This window comes from Saccopteryx leptura, chromosome 7 (assembly GCF_036850995.1).
Source record: "Saccopteryx leptura isolate mSacLep1 chromosome 7, mSacLep1_pri_phased_curated, whole genome shotgun sequence".
NCBI classification, from domain to species: domain Eukaryota; kingdom Metazoa; phylum Chordata; class Mammalia; order Chiroptera; family Emballonuridae; genus Saccopteryx; species Saccopteryx leptura.
In genome coordinates, this window is record NC_089509.1 from 101184331 (window position 1) to 101203697 (window position 19367).

General features: G+C 47.2%; 1 protein-coding gene and 1 non-coding gene across 2 annotated transcripts in view; both read right to left on the minus strand.

The window, feature by feature from the left end:
* MARCHF4 (membrane associated ring-CH-type finger 4) overlaps positions 1-19367 on the minus strand; it is a 109864-nt gene that overhangs the window by 71946 nt on the left and 18551 nt on the right. The gene's annotated exons all lie outside the window — the stretch shown is intronic.
* On the minus strand, positions 7387-7493 carry LOC136379189 (U6 spliceosomal RNA). Its single transcript, XR_010746686.1, has one exon. It is a non-coding gene; the product is annotated as a U6 spliceosomal RNA (small nuclear RNA).

Below are 19367 nucleotides of genomic sequence, written 5' to 3' on the forward strand. Positions count from 1 at the left end.
GCTTGTATGGAATTTGACCACCCTGCCTATAAGAATCCGATGATCACTCTGAGTGGCTTGAATTTTCTGCATGAGTGTACCTAAAACTACATAAATAAGCAAAATGTGTTCATCAATGTATGTTTAAAAGGGTACTCCAGTAAGATACATTTATATCACTTTTGCCTGCTCAAAGTTATAATAATTCCCCTTCCCCTTTTTTGCAACCACCCAGATGAATAGATCATTAGAAGAATGTAGAGTAGAATGGACGAGAGTCTGGACATTGGAGTCCTTCAACCTGGACTTCAACATTTGGTTCTTCCAGGTACCAGCTGGAGACCTTGGTAGATTATGTCATCACCCTGAGCTCCAGTTTCAACACCTGGAAAATGGAAATGATAACAGTACCAACCTTAAAAGGTATTATTGTGATAAAATCATTCAATGAATCCATGTGAGGTACTTTGTAGAGTGTCGGTGCCTGATATAGGTCAGACTTGTAATTTACCCCCTGCCTCTGTGTTTAAATTTTGTTTTTACTTCGTGCTGTTAGAAATGGAGGTACGTTTTTACAAACACCTGTAAAATACAGTTGACATACTTTTTCTGTCGTCTCGGTTGTGAAATGTCTTTTGTTTCCCAAGTGTTGAATTATATTGCAATATATAACTTATCTATGAAAGATCTCCACCCTTTCTGCCTCCAACATACGGATTCTAAAATAGCTCCTCCCCACCCCCAGCTCAGGTTAAAACTTGGAAGGAGGCCCTGGCCGGTTGGCTCAGTGGTAGAGCGTCGGCCTGGCGTGCAGAAGTCCCAGGTTCGATTCCCGGCCAGGGCACACAGGAGAAGTGCCCATCTGCTTCTCCACCCCTCCCCCTCTCTTTCCTCTCTGTCTCTCTCTTCCCCTCCCGCAGCCGAGGCTCCATTGGAGCAAAGATGGCCCGGGCGCTGGGGATGGCTCCTTGGCTTCTGCCCCAGGTGCTGGAGTGGCTCTGGTCGCAACGGAGCGACGCCCCCGATGGGCAGAGCATTGCCCCCTGGTGGGCAGAGCATCGCCCCTGGTGGGCGTGCCGGGTGGATCCTGGTCGGGTGCATGCGGGCGTCTGTCTGATTATCTCTCCCCGTTTCCAGCTTCAGATTAAAAAAAAAAGAAAGAAAAGAAAAGAAAAACTTGGAAGGAACCTAGTGTAGTCATTTTGCCCTACCCGGCATCCAGGAGAGCTGTGCCTGAATCTGTTTTATTTTTAGGTTTCCAGGGAAAGGGTTCCTGCAGCCTCCCTCATCACCTGTTTCAGCACTTAGCAACCCTCAGCTCTAGAGATCTCTGTGCCTGTGTGTTTCTGACTTTTAGATGAGTAATAACAACTGATATTGATCAAATGATTGAGCAAGGACCCCAGACGGAGAAGTGGTAAGCAGAGACGTGTAAACTGGGCAGCCTGTCGGCCCATGCGCACATGCTGGGAACGGGAGGGCGTGACCCGGAGGAGACGGAGTTCCGGCAGAGTGAGCTCTACTCCGCTCCAGCCATCGGTCACGTGTGTGCAGGCTGATCTAGTTGCCAGATCTCTTCTTTTTCCCCAGAGGGAAAGGCAAAAATCTGTATTTTGTGAAATACAATTTTTAAAAAACATTGGCTTGGTTAAAAAAAAAAAGGAAAAGGAAGCACACTCTAGGCCAAAAAGGAAAAAAATGCCCACTGTCAGCATACAGCCTGTGGGTCAGTTTACAATCTCTGCTTTAGAATTTACGCAGTGGTTTCACATGTCCTATCTCATTCAACACTGAATATACCTGTAGAACAGGCAGGCATGCAACCTAGTTTTTAAGAGGTGGAGAAACGGCGACTCAGATGTATTACACGAGTTGTTCCTACAACACAGCTGGTAGAACCAGGTCGTCCGGTTCTGTTCAACTGTTTCTCCTGCTCTGTCCCAGCTTTGGTTCCAGGGGCCATTAGAACCCTTGTTTACATCTTATTGGATGGGTCTGTCTGTCACCCATAGTTTATGAGTTGTTTATGCAGGAAGAAATGAGGAACAACTCATAGAATAAATATGTGGATAAGTAAGACTAAATACTGACTGCACAAAACAGAAACAGTGATGTTTATGGGGTTTTGAATATTTGCAGAATTGACATTGATAATAAAAATAACTAAAACAGCCAGAAGTGGTTGCAATGGACTGAATGTTGATGTCCACCCCCATACTCATATGTTGACATCCTAACCCCCAATGTAATGATATTAGGAGATGGGACCTTGGGAGGTAATTAGGTCAGGGGGATGGAGCCTCCTGAATAGAGCGAGTGCCCCAGGGGGCTCTCCTGTCCTCTTTCTGCCCTGTGAGGATACAAAGAGCAGATGGTCTGCAACCCGAAAGAAGGTTCTCACCAGACTCTCACCGTGCTGGCACCCCATCTCGCCTCTCAGCCTCCAGAACAATGAGACATGGACTCCTGTTGTGTATAAGCTGCCAGTCTGTGGTCCCGTGCTATAGTCGCCTAAACTAAGATGGTGGTTAAGAGTCGTCAAAGTTCCTAGTCTAACAAATGATTTTGTAACAGTGCCAAAGCAATTGCTGGGTCCCCTACCACACTCTTCTCAATTTAGGGCTACAGTATGCCCATCCAAAGTGATTTGCTTTTTTCACAATATCTAATGTTGGCATGATCGGTAGAATACGGTCCCCCCAAAGATATTCATATCCTAAATCAGAGTCTGTGAATATATTACATGACAAATGTCATTAAGGTTCCTAATCAGCTGACCTCAAGTTAGAGAGATTATCCTAGGTCATCCAGATGGATCAGATCTAATCACATAAGCCCTTAAAAGTGGAAGAAGGCCGAAGAGTGGATCAGGCACTCAGCTTGGGAAAGACTGACTGATGTTGCTGGCTCTGAAGGTGGAAAAGGGGTTCGTGAGACAAGGAATGTGGTGGCCTCTGGGCTGAGAACGCCCTCCGTTGATAGCCAGCAAGAAAACAAGGACTTCCATCCTATGATCTCAAGAAATTCTGCCAGCAACCTGAATGAACAGCAATGAATTCTTCCTTGAGGCCTCCAAAAAGGGGCATAATGTGCCAACATACTGATTCTAGTCCGGTGACTCTGCAAACTGTAAGACAGCCTGACCAGGCGGTGGCGCAGTGGATAGAGTGTCGGACTGGGATGCAGAGGACCCGGGTTCGAGACCCCGAGGTCACCAGCTTGAGCGCGGGCTCATCTGGTTTGAGCAAAAAGCCCACCAGCTTGAACCCAAGATCGCTGGCTCCAGCAAGGGGTTACTCGGTCTGCTGAAGGCCCATGGTCAAGGCACATATGAGAAAGCAATCAATGAACAACTAAGGTGTTGCAACGCGCAATGAAAAACTAATGATTGATGCTTCTCGTCTCTCTTCGTTCCTGTCTGTCTATCCCTCTCTCTGACTCACTCTCTGTCTCTGTAAAAAATAAATAAAAAATTAAAATTAAAAAACAAAACAAAACTGTAAGACAGTTAACTGGTGCTGTTTATGGCTACTATGTACTTAGTTTGTTGCAATAGAAAACTAAGGTTGGGACAAGGATGCAAGGAGATGGGGCTTCCACAAGGCAGCATGCCGTTTCATCAGGAAAGGTTCTGCTAAAACAGCAGATTTGCTAAATAGCCAGTTAGTTCAGCAAGTCAGCAAATTGACCAAATTCACCCCAAAAGGTACCTGTGGATCTGAAGTACTGTGAGGATTGGTATGGAGATGGAAACTTCAGGACTGCTCCCCACTGTTCAGATAGCTAGGTGCTATTTCTGGTAATGACGTATGATTTATATGTTGGAAAAATAACATCATCATCTTGGAAGCAATTTAAAGAAAATTTATATAATGTATGATTCAGGACAAAACTGTTCAAAGCATTAGAGATAGCAATAATGGAATAGAATCACAAAATCTATGATCATATTAGCCATAACTATGAAATAACTAATAAAGAAGACAAATGTTAATTGGCCCCAAATCTTAGAAACTCCAGAAGATGGGTTAGACAAGAAAAAAGGCAGAAACAATCACATCAATTAATTCCAGACATTCAAATTTAACGATACGCCATTTGAGGAGCCGATGAAAGAATGCCCCACATGAGTCAAGATCGGATAAACAGAAAATGATGTGCAAAAGTATCCAAGACAGTCCTATCACGGAAGAAATGTTGAAATTAAAAAACTTAACTGCTGTACATGCATTAAGGCTGATACAATTTGGGGAATTAGCAAGTGAGTGCTAAAAATACACATAATTGAAGAAATGAAAATGATATTCAGCAGCTTACTAAAGAAATACGAGGAAATAGTCCCATCTCATGTGAAATCTTGACATTTTAGTTTCCAAACAGGAGTAATGGGGATATGAAAACTTCATAGAAGTTTGCAGAAGACTTGGCCCGGAAGAGCATTGCAGCAGAAAAAGAACACAGGGTTCTAGAAGAGAGTCACGAGCAGGATGATGAGTGCCTCAAATTGGGTGGACACTAGCCATCAATATGACATTACTGAGAAAGGGTAAAAAACTCAACTGCCTACTAATCCTAAAAATGCTGGACAGTTTTAAACTAAGAAAGAAATTTAGAAGTGATGGTACCCCCTTCACATACTAAATTTTGTTTACTAATTGCAAGAAGTAAAGCAAAGGGACTGTTGAGAAATTAGCTGAAAAACTCATAAAAAATGTTAAAAGTGGGGCAGCAGAAAACGTGGGAGAATTCAAAAGAAATTGGTAAAAACTGAAAGATGCCTGTTTAAAATGCCAACATGGTGGTTTCTCATGAAGAAGTATACTTTTTGATTATTAAAGCTACTCACACACCAAACCCCATCTTTTCAATAAATTGAGTTAATTCTTAAACTCCTGCAATAAGGACAAAATAACAACGGGTCTGCTCACACTTGAGGGTGACCTCCAAAAGCTATGTGAATACCTTCCCCATGCAATAGAAATTTCTTTACAATGTTAAGCAGTAGATTTGATAAATTATTTATGCTGTTAATTGGTCATTTGGAGAATTGGCTTTGGCTTGCCCTATCTGTCTATCTATCTATCTATCTATCTCTGTCTTCCTTATTAGCCATTTGGTGAATTGGTCATTTGATTAATTGATTTTCATAAAATAGCAACTCAGTGTTGGTAAGTTTACCTAGAACCATTATATATATATATATATATATATATATATATATATATATATCTTTATTATATGCGGCTTAAGTGTCTGTTTGTCGCCGATAGCTTATTGGTTGCTTGCGTAACTGTACTAGCCAATGGGGTGAAGTTGCCACGGCATTCAAATAGTCCCACCTTCTGGCATGCCACCTCACAAATTGAGGTTAAAGATTGGAGCAATTATTATGCTGTTAAGAAATCTTAACACCAGAAGGGGTCTTTGCAATGGTACAAGACTAGAGGTTCTCCAATTGAAAAATAATGTCATAATAGCTAAGTCTTTGGCTCCTCTAAAGGTGAAATACATGTCATTCCAAGAATTGATTTGGCTCCATCTCAAACAGGGTTGCCGTTTCAACTGAGACGTAGACAATTTCCTGTAAAACTTGCCTTTGCTATGACCATCAATAAGTCTCAGGGCCAAACGCTTAAGCGTGTTGGCATTTTTTTACCTGAGCCTGCATTTGGACACGGTCAACTTTATGTTGCCTGTTCAAGAGTTTGTGAAAGAACGGACGTAAAATTAAAAATAATTGATGGTCCTCTGCAAGGCGAGCTTAAAAATGATGGAAAGATCTACACAAGAAATGTTGTGTACAAAGAGATCTTTGACATGTGAATTAACATTTTATTATTTAAATCACCTTTATTTATTGAGCTAGCCGTGGCTCTTAAGAAATGTACCGCCAGTGGTTTCCTTCATTGCACTCTACTTTAAGCAATTAAGCAAGTAGAAGGGGGAAACCCCGTGGGGCAGTAAGCAAAGGGGTGTCCTCGCCGCCTGCCCTGGGTAATTCAGTTTGAATTAGCAGACACCTTTGCACAAATCATTTTAATTACAATTATAATATCTAGAACAGCGGTCATTTCATATGACCGCCGGGCTTTCTAGTATATATTATATATATGGCAAATAGGGAATGCAAATAATTTTTTAAAGAAAGCAATTTTGCGATTCTGGTTAAAAGTTGTGAACTATACATATTAAATATCTTCTAAAAATACTGTCCTAAAGAAATAATGACAATGTACAAAAATATTAGGCTACACAGATTTCATAATAAAACTTACTAATGCAGTAAAATATTAAGCACAAGCTAAACATTTCAGTACTAGCTAGGTTAGTTAAATAAGTCAGTGAAAGTGTACTATGAACTGTTATAAAGCTTTAGAATTTGTGTTGTAAAATCATATTTAATGATTTAGAAAGTTGTCAAAAATTATGTTTTAAAAAATAGGTATGGCCTGACCAGGCGGTGGCGCAGTGGATAGAGCATCGGACTGGAATGCCGAGGACCCAGGTTCGAGACCCTGAGGTCGCCAGCTTGAGCGTGGGCTCATCTGGTTTGAGCAAAAGCTCACTAGCTTGGACCCAAGGTCGCTGGCTCGAGCAAGGAGTTACTCGGTCTGCTGAAGGCCCGCAGTCAAGGCACATATGAGAAATCAATCAATGAACAACTAAGGTGTTGCAATGCGCAACGAAAAACTAATGATTGATGCTTCTCATCTCTCCATTCCTGTCTGTCTATCCCTTTCTCTGACTCTGTAAAAAAAAAAAAAAAAAAAAAAAAAAGGTATGAAACACACTGACCCTACTGTAGTCATATGTATATGAATGAGTGGATAAATTCCAAAATATTTACTGTGGTTATTTTTGGGGTAGCCATGATGGTTAATTTTTATTTTCTTCTTTTTGCTTATCTGAATTTTCTAAATTTTCCACACTGAATATGTGTTTCTTTAATAAAGAGGGGAAAAAAGCTTTTATTCACCCACTATCTCAGAAGCCAGGAGATCTGACAATCCTCACTATGAGTGTGACCTTGAATAAGCCCCAAACCTTTATACTTCTCATTCCCCTTGACCTTCACACCTCTTCCTCCTGGTCTTGCCCTTTACCTCCACTAAGTCTGTTAGGGACTCACTACTAGGAATCTATAGCTCATGAACTCTGGCATTGCTTGGCAACTGTATTGAATAGTTACATTTTTTTTAGGATTTATTGATTTTTTTGTTTGTTTGTTTTATAGAAAGGATAAAGAAGGGGGGGGTGCAGGAAGCAAAATCTCATAGTACTTGCTTCTCCTATGTGCCTTGACCAGGCGAGCCCAGGGTTTCGAACCAGTGACCTCAGCATTCCAGGTCAATTCTTTTTTTTTTTTTTGTATTTTTCTGAAGTTGGAAACAGGGAGGTAGTCAAACAGAAAATATGGAACGCTTCACGAATTTGCGTGTCATCCTTGCGCATGGGCCATGCTAATCTTCTCTGTATCGTTCCAATTTTAGTATATGTGCTGCCAAAGTGAGCACCAGGTCAATTCTTTATGCACTGTGCCACCACAGGCGAGGCACAGCTACATGTTGTATGTTGACCTACAGAGCTTTCACCCAGTAATGTTGAGTGACAGGCACTCAGGAGCAGGGGAAGTAGTAGGAGGAGACAAATATTTGATCCCAACGGTAGTGCAATGTGATAAATGCTCCACTAAAAGTATGAGCAAGGTGGAATAAGATCACAGAGGTCAGTGGTGACTTTGGAAGAGGTGAGGCAGGAGTTGGACCCTGACAGGAAGAACAGCATGAGCCCAGTTATGGAATACTTACTATAACCAGGCACCTTATCTCTTATCAACCTCACAACACTCTCACCAAGGCAATCATGAGGCATCTTCTCTCCACTTTTTCTTAAGCAGTTGAGAACACTCAAATTTTAGAGGGTGGTGCCTCAGATCCCTGTGTGGGTCACTCCTTGCCTTGCCCTGTTCTGCTTTATGTCACAGGACACTGACCCCTAGAAATTATGCTTCCCGGGTTCCATTGCCACCTGGTTCAGCCATGTGGGAGGTTGGAGTGTGGGGATTAGGGCAACGCCAGGGTAGTTTCTCATTCTCTCCCAGCTTCAAGTAGCAACGTCAGCAGTAGCTGTGGGACCTCCTTTAGTTCCAGCCCTTTCTGCTCACCCTGCCCCTAAGCCTTCCACGTGGTCCCAGATCCCAGGAAGCCTGGATTCCCGGGCGGCAGCCACCTGCCTCCTCCCTCCGTGTCTCCAGCTTATGGATGATACCGCCTTGCTCTATGGCTTTGCTGTTCTACCTCAACATCTCCTGTTTGGGTTGACAGCTCCACCAATACCTGCATAGCTACTTCCCCCATGAACTGCCAGGCGTGGGCTCTGCTTTTCCTGAACAGGCCCTCATCCCTGTTGTCACATAGCTAATCATCACTGAGCTAGGACACTTACAGCTCTTGAACTCCCAACTCTGGGAGGATGAGGTAGTCCACATCCATTGAGCAGCTACTAAATGAATCTTTAAATGGATCATCAATTTAATCCTCACAACAACCCATAAAGTGGGTGCTATTTTTATCTCCCATTCACAGTTGTATGGCCAGTACCTGCAGCCACCATCACAGCTGCCTGGCTAACGCAGGTTTGCATTTGATTCGGACAGATGATAAGGAATCAACAGAGCCAAAAACTGGTGGTCCATTTTCTTTTATTCTAGAGACTCACACTCAGCAAGCCAGTAAAAACAAACACACTGGGCTCCAAAACCCACTCGTTCAGCGCTCACAAAGCTACTGACTCATCTGAGTTTTCCTAGAATCAAAAGCTTCCACCTCACCAGTCTTATTCACCTCTGTTCCCCATCTCCTTCTCCTCCATGAACTGACTTCTCCTTCCTTCATTCCGCCACTTTGGCTGCCTCCTCCACGTGGCTTCCCTGCCCTGCTACACCATTGGCTCTTCCTCTCTACAAGAACGCGATCACTCTCTTCCAAAATGGTCTCCTAGCTCCACCTTTTAAAACCTTTTGGCCGAAAGCCCTCCCCCAACACATATTGGCATAACCACGCCCCTTCCCCAAGCAAGAAGGCAATCAGCTGCCCCAAGTGGGCAGCGGCCATCTTTAACAGGGTGAGCAAAATATTACCTTATCTGTCCAGTAACAGTAAAAGAAGCTGAGGCACATAGAGTAACTTTGATAAAGACACAGCAAGCAAATGGGGGAAGGAAAAAGTGGGCTCAGATAGTCTGAGACCTATATTCCTAACCAGTTTGCTGTTCCTTGGTTGGAGAACAGAGAAGAAGGAGATCAAGAGAGTCTCAAGAGAAGAGAGGTTTAAACCCAAAGGTAGAACACCCGCATGACCTTGGACTACTCTTCAACCTTCAATATTGTGATTTCTGAGCTATAGTTACAGAAGACAGACCTGGTCACCAAGACCCCTCCCAGGTGCCCCTCAGCGGGAGCCCCATCATGCCGACATCTGTGAGAGGAGAAAGTGCTTGGCTTCTAACAGACAAGAAGATTGCCAGAAATCCAAGGTGCACAGGGTTACAGGACCCGGCCCCCTCAGCACGGGCCTCAGTTCTTCATCTCCACGCGGTCCTCCTCTCTCTGGTCTTCAGTTCTCCACTGGGAAAAGCCATGACCCCCTTCAGAAAGTCCCGCCACCCTCCCAGCTCCTGCTCCCTTGGCATTTGCACGTGGCAGGGACTTCCGGTTGCTCTGACTCTAATTAACAGGTGCTAAACAGTTTCCACGTTTCTTAGTAAATATGTCAAAACACAAAATCCATTCATTCTTTCGTACACAACAACCCCCTTCTCCTTCAACACACACTTTTCTCTCTTAGCTGCTTAGCAGAGAGGTGCCTTTCCTGGGCAGCAGTGGAAGTGGCACGGACAGGAGAGTCTGCTAGTATTACAGTCCTTTCAAATCCTTACCTGCCCTTACGGCCATTCACCCATCTGCTTATTCATTCATGCATTTGCTTACTGCGGGGCAGGCACTGGCTGGGACTGGGTGTTGCGTTTTACTGGGGTCTCTCAAGTACAAAGCAGGCATCACGAAGGATCCAAAGGACACCCTCCAGGGGACTCCATTATCACCCAGGACTCTGTGGGGATGACAGGAGACCACGGAGCCCCAAGGGAATTGTGCATTTAATTTCCACCGTCTCTCTGGGCTCCTGCTGGGATGATTGGGAAACAACTTAAATCCTGCAGCACCTGGCTCGCCGGCTCCGCCCCCTGCGCCCCTCCCCCACCCCCGCCCCCGGCGGCCTGGATGGAGAAGCCGAATTTCCAGCCAGAGCTGCCTCCCTGCTTCCCGCACCTCACACCCCGCGCCCCAAACAAAGGAAACAGGAAGTGGAGAGGGTGGGGCTGCTGCTCGGGCGCTGGCTCCCCAAGCATCGCGAAGCCAGATGGGTTTTACAGCCTGGGCTCGGGGAACCAGGCTTCGTTTTCACGGCCCAAATGAGGGGCCTCTGGGTGGGCTGGGGTGGGGGGCGAGTTTTCCCATCTGCCTTGTTTGTTTTAATCCAGGGTGACACATGAATATGAAACCCCAAAGTGTTTTGAAGGGCTGGCAGTTCCGTTTCAAGCAGGAGCGGACACGCGATGCCCTCCCCGCCTTCACCCTGACTGTCTTTGGGGGAGAGAGAGGTGGAGGGGCCCTCCCAGCCTGCAGCGACCGCGAATGTAAGGAACCCCACCGGATCCGGTCACAGCCGTGATTGCAGCTAATTCTCCTCACCTTCCTTTGTGAGCAGCGCACGTGGCTGCTGCCTCAGCCAGCCTTAGCCTTAGCCTTCCCGGGTCCCCACGGCTGACCCCTGTCCGTCCCTCATCCCTTCATTTCAGCACAGACTAAGCACCCGCCTTGCTCCGAGGACCCCACAGTCAAACAGGGGGAAGGAGTTACTGTTGGCCCTCAGGTGGAGTTCCTGGCTGTGGGAGAGGGATATAGAATCCAAACAATTTCAGCAGAGGAAACGGGCAGCGGTGTGCATAAAGAAGTCCTGGGTGGGGGCCCACCAAATACACCGCTCACAAAAATGAGGGGATATTTTATCGCTTCATATTCATTTTGAAATATCTCCTCATTTTTGCGAGCAGCATATTTCTGGCAGAAACGCAGAAGCATTGAGTCCCAGTCTACTCCATGATGCGAAAACTGAGGCCCAGAGAGGTGAGGCAACTTGCCCAAGGTCGCCAGCCAGGAGCAGGTGAGGACTGCATTCAGGCCTCAGGTTTCTCAAATTGGATATTTGCATGTTTCTCTCCAGGCTTCCCAGGTGTCTGTTCCCTCTCCCTCCCCTTTATTCTTCCCTGAGTCACTCAGCCCCTCAAAGAACTAATGACCTTTCTTCTGCTATCAAATCTCCAAGTTTTGGGCCTCCCCAAGTGTCAGGCCCGCCAAGTGCCCGGAGGCCCAGGGCAGCAGTCCCAGAGCCATGCCAGGCAGGCAGGCAGGCAGGCCGGGAGAAGCGGGAGGATGGTCGTCATTAATTTACACCATTTCGCAGCTCCTCCAGTCTGCCGGCTCCCTGCTGGTCCTCCCTGGCCCTGACTGAGAGTGCTGTTCTGTTTGTTTCTATTGTCTGAGAAATGAAATGGTTTTGATTACACTCACAGTCTCTCCTGCATGACTACATTTTGGCTGCTCACAAGGCAGAAGGCACCATCTGTATTTCTCGGCCACTGGCTCCTGGCTTCTGGAAGGGGCCTGTGCTCTGCTGAGGACCCAGGGACAGGCCAGACCCCACCCCACCCTGGTGACTGGGTGTGAAGTGAAGGGTGGAGGGAGAGTTGAGTGTAAGGACAGGATTCAGGGTGAGCCAGTTTCCTCTTAGCCTCAAAAGAAGGGGAGGGTGTGGGGAAGGAGAGGAAACTAACATTTTTGAGAGCATAAGGCTGAGTCAGTCTGTCAATCAACAAACAACACCTACTCTCTACCAAGCCCTGCTCCTAGTGCTGGGGAATCAGAGGTGAACACGGGCACAACTCCAGCACATGTGGGCATCAGTGTGGTTCAGAACATTTAAGAACTATACCTGCATGGACACCGACCACGGAGCTGCCCTCTAGCCTGAGAAGGGTCCCAGAGCGCCACTCCCGTTGCTAGGTTTCAGTAAGGTCAGAGAGGTGGGGTCCCAAGGGAGGGCCTGGGGAAGCCAGGGAGTGGAGCCCCAGACAACAGCTGCTCAGCAGTCGACACAGGAATTGCAATATTACAGCAATATTGAATATCAACCGCACACACAGAGGATCCCATTAGAAGCCTGGGGAGGAACTTGAGCAAGCAGCCCATAGTTAGAGGCAACAGCTCATAATTGTCTCTTGGGAGGAAGGGGCCCAAAGATTCTGGATTTCCAATCTTTCAGCAGTGCATTCTGGAGTATGTGTGTGTGTTGTTGGTTTTTTTTGTTTGTTTGTTTGTTTGTTTGTTTTTTGTATTTTTCTGAAGCTGGAAACGGGGAGAGACAGTCAGACAGACTCCCGCATGTGCCCGACCGGGATCCACCCGGCACGCCCACCAGGGGCTACGCTCTGCCCACCAGGGGGCGATGCTCTGCCCCTCCGGGGTGTCGCTCTGCCGAGACCAGAGCCACTCTAGCGCCTGGGGCAGAGGCCAAGGAGCCATCCCCAGCGCCCGGGCCATCTTTGTTCCAATGGAGCCTTGGCTACGGGAGGGGAAGAGAGAGACAGAGAGGAAGGAGGAAAGGGGTGGAGAAGCAAATGGGCGCTTCTCCTATGTGCCCTGGCTGGGAATCAAATCCGGGTCCCCTGCACGCCAGGCGGACGCTCTACCACTGAGCCAACCGGCCAGGGCCTGTGTGTTCTTTTGATTAAAATTAAATTGTATCCCCAGCTCAGGTCAAAAAAGCGTATCTTTGCCCACACAATCCCTGGGAGCCCCCGTTTTGAGCCCTCTAGCCTTGGGACACCAGAAACTTGCTGGGCTTTACAGGTTAAACTACAGTTCATCCTCACAGCCACCCACAATGCTGCTCCCTCCAGTTGACAGATAAGAAAAACTGAAGATGAGTGTTCCGTGGGGTGCAGGAGCCCACAAGGGTACCTGTCTGGTACAAGACAGGATGGCCAGTGGAACCCCAAACTGCCCATCTCCGAGAGGAGAAAAGACCCCTTTGGATGCAACAGTGTTCTGATGCTCCCATTGGCGCCTGTCCTGTTGATGGATGGACTGGCACTAAGGGCAGACCTGCAGATGGACCAGCAGGGGAGCTGGGGTGGCCATGACTGGTCTAGGATGCCTGTGGAGTTGTGAGGAAGGAGACGTGAATCTCTCTAGAAGTGAGAATGGGGTGGGTGTTCTAGAGAGCTCCAGGAGTTTATTCCAGCCTGACAAATGGGTAAATTTGGGTCAGGGTGGGGCAGTCCGGACCCTGCAAAGAGAGTGGAGGTACACTGAGGGTTTATTTTCTGTATGCCCGCCGAAAAGGGCCACATGCCACTTTCTTCTCTGCACTGGGTTCCAGGTACATGCTGGTTACCATATGCGACGGTACACCCGCCCGTGAAGATGTCTGCTGCATCTGGGCTTGAACACTCTGCTTCCACAGGTCTCTGGTGGGCTCTTGTGATCACCTGGTAAGCGGGCTCTTGTGACCACCTTCTGCAAGATGGTGTTGTAATGACAGTGATAACAGGAAAGGGCCAGCCAGGAAAGAGCAGAGACAGGAACGAGCGCATCTGGGGAAGGAACGGCGAGTTGTTCCCAATCCAGGACAGGGACTTGTGGAAGGTGAAAGCCCAAATGGCAGGCTGTGGCCAAGTTGAAGGACCCATAGGGCACTAGGACCAACGTTGAAATACTTTATTCATGGCCCTGGCCGGTTGGCTCAGCGGTAGAGCGTCGGCCTAGTGTGCGGAGGACCCGGGTTCGATTCCCAGCCAGGGCACACAGGAGAAGCGCCCATTTGCTTCTCCACCCCTCCGCCGCGCTTTCCTCTCTGTCTCTCTCTTCCCCTCCCCGCAGCCAAGGCTCCATTGGAGCAAAGATGGCCCGGGTGCTGGGGATGGCTCTGTGGCCTCTGCCTCAGGCGCTAGAGTGGCTCTGGTCGCAATATGGCGACGCCCAGGATGGGCAGATCATCGTCCCCTGATGGGCAGAGCGTCGCCCCTGGTGGGCGTGCCAGGTGGATCCCGGTCGGGCGCATGCGGGAGTCTGTCTGACTGTCTCTCCCTGTTTCCAGCTTCAGAAAAATGAAAAAAAAAAAAAAAAAAGAAATACTTTATTCATTTAGGCAATAAGGGACCTTAAAAGGTTTGGTCTGATGAAGGTTAGGAGCTAAATCAGAGTTCCCAATTTACGCCAGCCTCTCTCTCTATATATCCTTTACTTAGCTTTATAGATATACTCTTTGTTTGCTTGAGAGAGGGGAGGAGAGAAAAAGAAGGATAGAGAGGGAGAGAAGAATCAACTCATTGTTCCACTTAGTTGTGCCATTGATTGCTTCTCATAAGTGACCTCAGGGGTCAGGCAGCACCCGAACCAGGGGCCTCAGGATCGAGCCCGTGAGCCCAGGATCAAGCCAGCAAACCCAGGATCAGTGACCCCAGCACTGAGCTGGAGACCCTGGGCTTGAACTGGCAACCTTGGCAAACCTTGGCACCTTGGCAGATGCTCTATCCACTGCGCCAGTGACCAGGGCTATATATATTCTTTATATATCTTTCAACTAATCCTGAAAACAGCTCTGCGAGAAAAGTATTAACTATTTCCACTTTGCAGGTAATGATATTGAAGGTCAGAAATGTCAAACAACATCCCTAAGGTCATATAGCTTATAAATGACAGGTCGGGAGTGTCACCGACTGGGGATTGGGAGCATAGTTAGAAGGCTATTATAATAGTCTGAGTCTGAATAGTAAAATCAGCAAATGAAGCAAGGCGAAGTGTAAGGACAGATGAATGATAGAATCCTCAGAGTGGGACCTAGCAACTAATTAGGTATGAATGGAACAAGAGGGAGAAGTCACAAAGGGCCCAGGAGGGGGAGAGGAACGCCAGAGTAATCATTATTAATATAGGGAGTTGGGGAGCAGGACTGGGTTTTCAGAAGACAGCCTTACTGTGATTTTAGGAATGTGGCAGAAGTATGGGAAGTGTTTTTTTCACTTCCCAGTTGGGCAGTACAGAAAGGCAAACTCCCATAGAACAGAAGCTTCTCAACTTTTTTTATTTTATTTTACCAATCTGTAGCAAAAACATACATTTCACAATACTTACTCTTTGGACATGGGACGTACTCAAATCTTTTTCCTATTCTATTCTGGCCTATTTCACGGTAGGGCAGGAGGTGGAGAAAGAGAGTGCTGGTTGCAGCTCAATCATGCAGTTGATTTCACGACCCCAACGAGGAATGGCCCGAAGTTTAGAAAGGCCTCACCAGAAGCAGATGGAATGGATGTCAAGCAGCCAGTGTCCGTATTCACTGCACATGACACCCGCAGGAACAGAACCGAAGGGAAAGGATGCACGCAAGGGGGGGGGGGGGGACTCAAGAGTGTCTCAGTTGCAGAGAAATCAGGAAGGGAGGGTTTCTAATACAATATATGATGATGCATTACAGGATTGTACACCCGAACTCCACATAATTTTATTGACCAGTGTCACCCCAACAAATTCAATGAAAAGAAACAATTTTTAAAGGGAGGGCTTCTAAATACCATATTTTTTTTTGTTTTTTTTGTTGTTGTTTTTTCTGAAGTGAGAAGTGGGGAGGCAGAGCAGACTCCTGCATGAGCCCGACCAGGATCCACCCGGCATGCCCACCAGGGGACAATGCTCTGCCCCTCTGGGGCATCGCTCTGTAGAAACGGAGCCACTCTAGCACCTGAGGCAGAGGCCATGGAGCCATCCTCAGCACCCGGGCCAACTTTGCTCCAATGGAGCCTTGGCTGCGGGAGGGGAAGAGAGACAGAGAGTAAGGAGAGGGGGAGGGGTGGAGAAGCAGATGGGCGCTTCTCCTGTGTGCCCTGGCCGGGAATCAAACCTGGGACTTCCACATACCCGGCCGACACTGTACTGCTGAGCTAGCCGGCCAGGGCTAAAATACCACTTGTTTTTAAAAAAGGTCATCAGGGGCCTCCCAAGCACTATTTTCAGCCATTGGTGGATGTGTGCTGGGCATGGGGAGAAGGAGGACAGAGCACTGCACCTTCCAGGGGTGTGGAAGACCTGAGCATGCCCGGATGCAGAGGAGAGCTGGGGAAGAAGAAACCACGGGAAATGCCTGAGAGGGAGGTGTGCGGATGCAGGGGCCGTGGCTGTGGATGAAGTGCAGTCCCTGTGGAGGGGGAAGATGCTAGGGTAAGCCAGGACAACGAGCTGCTGTGTGATCAGTGTGGGAAGGAGGCAGATAGAAGGGGGAGGGAGGGACCAGGGAAAGACAGACATTTGCGGAAGTGAAGAGGAAGCAATGGCAGGTGGACGGGGGAGATGATGGAATGTGAGTGGCAGGCCCCAATTTTCTCAGTGAAGTAGGAGGCAGGGCCATTGCTGAGAGGGAGGTTGACGCTTGCTGAGAATGGGAAATGTTTGGGAGAGTTGCTAGGAAGCACCAATAAACAAGGAACTAAGAGACATTCTGAATAACTGGAGACCAGCCTGGGTGGTTCGGTCTGTGAAATGGGTTTGCTGGTTTCGAGACCCCTGCTCTCTCTCTCCTTTGAGATTCTTCCAGAGCAGGGGCTCCTTTTTCTCTCCAGAGATGCACACTGGGTTCCATCACCCAGAGGGGTCAAGAGATGTTTTTGATTCCCTACTAAATGGCCAAAGAATACAAATCATTACGTCCTGATTTTTTATTTTAAAAAGAGAACCTTGCCTCTACGCTTACCAAAATAAGTTCCTCTTTTAGGTTTCTGATTGCATTTCCAATAAATCTCTTGACAGCACAGCCTAGCCCATCTGGACCAATCAATCAGCCCTTACCATCAAGCGGGGTTTCTCTCCCCTTCCCCTCCCGGGATTCACAACCCTGTCTGCACGTTGGACTTGCATGAGGAGAGTTAAAAATACCAATTCCTGATCCCACCCTTACAGACTGACTTCATTGGTTTGGGTTTGTGGTTGGGCAACTCTTGCATGCCCCTAGATAATTCTAATATGCCAGCTAGGGATGAGAGCCACTGAGCCTCTTGCCACTCAGTGTGATCTAGGGACCAGAAGCAGCAGCATTGACCTGGGTACCTGTAGAAATGCAGAACTTTAGGCTCCGTTGCAGACCCTGCAGTTCAACAAGGACTCCAGGTGGCTTGTATGTCCATTAAAGTCTGAGAAGCTCCATGCTAAAAATCTAATGTCTTAAGCCCTCCCTCCTGCCCTGTGTAAGATCTCAGAGATCACACCTCCTTGATTCTAGCAGTCTGGTAAGCTCTGATGGCTGCTCTCTCCTAAAGTGTGAAAACAAGCACCTATCAGCCAATCAACAGTGCTTCCCAACTTACAGTAAGCAGACACTGAGTATCGGGCGGTGGAAGGGGGTTTGTCCTGTGTTTAACAGTCTACACTGTAGCTAGTTGGAGCGTTCCTGTGGGGTGAGCAACGGTCTAAGATTGTCTGGGACTGTTTCAGTTATAGCACTGGACATCCCACATCATGGAAAATTTGTCAGCCCTTGGGAAAACTGGAATGGTTGGTCATCCTATGTTAAGTAACATTTAAAACTGATTTTACCCTCCCCCCACACACACACACACAAATAGACATACACACCATCAAAGTAAGGTCTTCTGATTCTCTAGCACTCAACATCCCAATAAATACATATAGTTAGGAGCTACGGTAGTTTTTGTACATGTAAGTGCTTAGAGATGTTGCTTCCTTCATTCAGCAAAAATCTGTTGAGTGTCCTCTGTGTGTCGGCCTCTGTGCAAGGTGCTGGGAGCAACCACACTGAGTAGACAAGACATCTGCCATTTCAGGGGCGGTAGTCTAGAGGGGAACACAGGAGTGATGACAATGCAGTGGGTGAGTGCTGTGGTCACCAGGATGAGTGTAGGGACACACACAAACTTACCGGAGCAATGCCCGACCCATACACAGGGTCAGGGACTTCTGAAGGATGGGAGAAGTTAATGGAATGAGACACAAAAGGCATGTGTGAGGGGGCAGAGAGCTTGCTAACAGAGGGAATGGGGTCCACAGGCGAGGGTAAAAGAGAGCATGGTTCTTTTGAACTTGAAAGAAGATTCTATCTCTAGGGAAGATGCAGCAGAATGTGGGAGTGAGGACAGGCAATTAACAAGTCCGGAGTCTCGTGAAAGGCCTTGTAAAATAAGGCAAGGAGCTGGGCATGGTCCTGAAAGAAGCAGATCCACGGAGGAACTGAAAACGATTTTAAGAAGCCAGTTAGAGTGAAGGGTTACTCTATAATTCTGTAGGGGAAAGAATCTAGACAGTAAGAGTGAAAGCTGGGAGTCAAAGTAGAGGTTTAGTAATCCAGGAGAGAAATGAGGGCAGCTTGGACTGAGATGGTCGCCATTTAGATCCAGGGCAGTGGCTGGACTGGAGAGAGGTTTCAGAAGGAAGAAAAAATGGAAGAACATGTTGATTGGAAAACGCCTACGGTAGAGAAAGGGTGAAGGGAAAAGAAGAGAGGAATTGAGGATTATGTTCAGGTTTCTTCTTCTTAACATTTTATTTTCAGCTACTTCTGGACTTATAGAAAAGTTGCGAAAACAGTAGGTTCCATATACTCCTCACTGAGTCTCTCCCCATGTTAACATTATACGTATTCATTATCCAGCTGTCGGAACCAGGCAATCATGCTACACCACCACAACCAAACAAAAGGTACCGTTTAAGCTTTACCAGTTTCCTCATTAACATCCTTTTGTTGTTGCTGTAGTTGTTGTTGTTGTTACAGGGGCCCGCATTGCATTTTGTTATTTCTTCCTGGTCTCCTGCAGTCTGCAGTGGTCCTTCAGTCCTTCTTGGTTTGCAGGACCTTGACACTCCCAAAGACTATTGATGACTATCCCTCAATTCTAGCCTATCTGGTATCTTCAGGTTTCTGCCTCTGACATCGAGAAAGTAAGCTCCTTGAGGGGAGAAACACTGACTGCTCCCCATACCAGAACCAGTAACAGACTCACTATAAGTGCTCAGTGTGTTGAAAAAATAATTGAGGGAGAGGGGTGATGTGCCAGCTACTAAGATGGTTAGAAACATAAGTTTCATTGATCCGCCCTCCCCATTGTATTAGTCTCCTTGGCTGCCATACGGGGTGACTTAAACAACAGAAATTTATTTCTTTCAGTTCTGGAAGATAGAAGTCCAAGATCACGGTGCCTGCATAGTTGAGTTCTGGTGAGAACTCTCTTCCTGGTTTGCAGGTGGCCACCCTCTTACTGTGCCC